This window comes from Rhinopithecus bieti, unplaced genomic scaffold (assembly GCF_001698545.2).
Source record: "Rhinopithecus bieti isolate Rb0 unplaced genomic scaffold, ASM169854v2 scaffold_34331, whole genome shotgun sequence".
Lineage (NCBI taxonomy): Eukaryota > Metazoa > Chordata > Mammalia > Primates > Cercopithecidae > Rhinopithecus > Rhinopithecus bieti.
In genome coordinates, this window is record NW_016814668.1 from 161,743 (window position 1) to 165,052 (window position 3,310).

Below are 3,310 nucleotides of genomic sequence, written 5' to 3' on the forward strand. Positions count from 1 at the left end.
AAAAAAAAAAAAAAAAGAAATCAGAAGACAGAGTCAATTGACACCTCAGCTCCAACAATGGAGTCACGAGAATTCAGATTTAGAACCAGTTTACTATTGATTAGTAAGATTTAGAACCAGTTTACTATTGATTAGTAAGTGTGAGAGGTGATAACTTCGTATCAGATGGTTAATTTTCACAGTAATCTCTGCTTATTGTTATACTCCCATCTGAGCAAAGGAGAGAAATAAGACTGAGGGATTAGCTATCTTTTCCAAATTCAGGGTCTTAGTGAAAATCATGCAAGTTATAGACATGAAACGGCTTTGAAAACTAATTAAATGTCATTATTATTATTATTATTATAAAATAGAACAACCTATTTGAGCAATATTAAATGTTAAAAGTTGCAAACAAAACAAGTTAATGGTGTGTGCACCTAAAATTCTCAATATTAAAAAAATAATAAGAAATTTTGAAGACGATTTTAAACGTTTACATTTCTTTTCTATTTTAAAATGAAATTGGACATCAAAGCCAAAATTGTGGTATGGATATTTGAAGTCAGCTTTAAACAAGTTACATAATTTTTATTAGATTTGTATTTCATTATTTGGAATATTAATATGATTTCCCCAGTCACTCATTTAAATCCTTTACATGTGTCCAAACCCAGAGTGATCTGTCTGGGTACTGATCTGGCTACCCAAAAACTAAGAGTCTGTTATATTAGCTTTAGTACCTTATTATTTCCACTTTAGTTAGATATAGTGCTTTATTGTGTACTTTCTTTTAATTTTTGTTAATTTTGATAAGGATATGGACAAATATTCTTCATATTTGTTTAATATGCATGAGTATTTACCCCAGAATTGTTTTATGCATTCTGTGGAGCAAAGGCTATATTTTATTTCGCAATTTTTAAAAATTCTGTGTACTTTTGCTGGGCACCACTTGATAGAGTGCTGGATATAGTGTAGTCCACTCTCCTAATGCATGGGGGAATCAGGAAGAATTTAAAAACCTGGGATCAAAGAATTGAAAGAAACTGTAAGATAACATAGGACCTGCCTATGCCCCGATTTCGCAGTTTGCCTGTCTAGACCCTCAGCACCACTTGACCTTTATCTAAAACTCTACCTACAGTTCCACCAAAGTTTTGGGGACAATTCTGGTCTTAGGAAGGGAGGGATTTGGGGAAACTCTATCACATTTAAAAGTCAAGTGCCTCAGTAATATGAACCCATATTTCTGGACTAGTTTTGACTTTTGATCCAGGTAAAACTCTTTGAGCTTCTGCCTTATTACCAAATAAAGTCCAATATAGGATCCTATCAGTTCCTGGATTCCCATTTTGATAACCTTCGATTACTCCATTCTCTCTCTACAAGGGCATTGCCTGCTTACCTGAGACAGCACTGTGAATTGGAGAGAACACCAGCTTTGGAATCACACAGGTCCAAGTTTAAATCCTGACTTCATCATTTCCTGGTATGTGATTGTAAATACTTATTTACAAAATTGAGTTATCTAATCTATAAAACACGATCAATTATACCCAACTCAAAAGAGTTGTAATGAAAATCAAAGGAGATTCCAAAAACTTGTGCTTTAAGTTTTTAAACTCAGAAAATATTAATTTCTTTTTATTTTCCTTTCCATTTCTCTTATCCATCTATCTTAGAAACTATACCATTCTCCTACACTTTATGTATATGCCACACTTAAGCTATAAGCTGTGTGCTTATAGATCTCCACAATGTCAAGACTGCTTTCACTGCAAGCCTGCCTGTGTGTTCCTAGGTAGGCAGTCTAGTTCTTTCATGTATAATGTACTCTAGAAACTTGTATGACAGTCACAGATGCAAAATAAATGAATTAAATATTTTAAGAGTTCCAGTCCAAGGCATCAAGTAGATATTCCCCAAATTATGATGTAAATATTCCATTTTACTGTTATATATAATACAATGTATATGTAATTATTTAAAATACAGATTAAATATCAAATAAGAATAAGAAAATATAGTTAAACAATTTTTTTCTTCAAACTGTTTTCTCAGCTTATTCGAAAGACAATGAAAACAGTTTTAACATTACACATGAAGGTATGCTGTTCATCATTTTGCAAAGTATTTTGCAACTTTGATAAAATTTTGTAAAGGTAGTATGAATCACCAGCCTGTCTCTCTTTATAAAAAAATCTGTTCTACTTTAGGAAGATATAAACTTTTTGTTACATTTGGATTACTGGGATGCTTTTATAATGCCCCTTATAAAATTATAATTTTAAGTATCATTGGTAATTTTTTTTAGGAGAAGCTGCCTGCATTCCTTCCTCCTACAATGCTCATTCCTTCAAACAGAGGTGTGCTGAAGTTGTTTTGCATCAGAGAGGAGAGCTGATTGCATTTCTTTCCAATTATGTTATCATGGTGTCATATCAGCAGGCTATGATGGGAATATTTGAACCATGGAAATCTATAAATGCTACAAATTAAGAATATTTGTGTTATTTTATTTTATTTTATTTTATTTGAGAGAGAGTCTAGCTTTGTCTCCCAAGCTAGAGTACAGTGGTGCAATCACACTCACTGTAGTGTCAACCTTCTAGACTCAAGCCATCCTCTCACCTCAGCCTCCTGAGTAGCTGGGACTACAGGCACATGCCACCACACCCAGCTAATTTTTGTATTTTTTTTGTAGAGATGGGATTTTGCCATATGGTACAGGCTGTTCTTGAACTCCTGACCTCAAGCCTCTGCCCACCTTGGCCTTCCAAAGGGCTGGCTGGGATTATAGGTGTGAGCTACTCTGCGCAGACTATTTTTTGAGAGCTGGTTTTCGAAGTTACACCCTTACCCTACCATCTCAACCCTTGTTATTTCTGCTTATACTCAAGAGTCATCAGATTACACCTGAAATTATATGTTCTACAAAGAATCTCTTGAGTGATCATCTTTATTTATGTGGGTTCAGAAGGCAACATTAACTAAGAGAGAAGAGGGCAACAAGCTCTTTGCTTTCTTTGCTTGCTGAGCAAAAGCTTAATCACGTTTTGGGTACCTTTGTACCCTTTATTTTTATAGGGTAGAAAGTCAATTATTTGTACAAGGCTTTCCAGAGTGAGAAGAGATCAAGACCCAGCTACTACTGCCCATATTTTCTAAAAGGGAAATCATTTAGTGTGGACCAAATTGTTTGCATTTATGACTCAATGAAAAAGGAGGTGAATATGCCTGGTGTATTAAAATGATAATGAATTCAAACGGAGTCTAAGGAAGTGAATTGGGTTTAATATAAAATCAGGGTCTGTGGGATAAGCCCTGC

General features: G+C 34.3%; 1 long non-coding RNA gene across 1 annotated transcript in view; it reads left to right on the plus strand.

Annotated features, from left to right (window-relative positions):
• Positions 1–2,451, plus strand: part of LOC108515158 (uncharacterized) — a 65,576-nt gene extending 63,125 nt beyond the window's left edge. The window contains exons 3-4 of the long non-coding RNA XR_001881437.1: positions 1,372–1,471; positions 2,297–2,451. This is a non-coding gene — a long non-coding RNA (uncharacterized LOC108515158). The remainder of the gene's footprint in view (positions 1–1,371; positions 1,472–2,296) is intronic.
• The last annotated feature ends 859 nt before the right edge of the window (positions 2,452–3,310 follow it).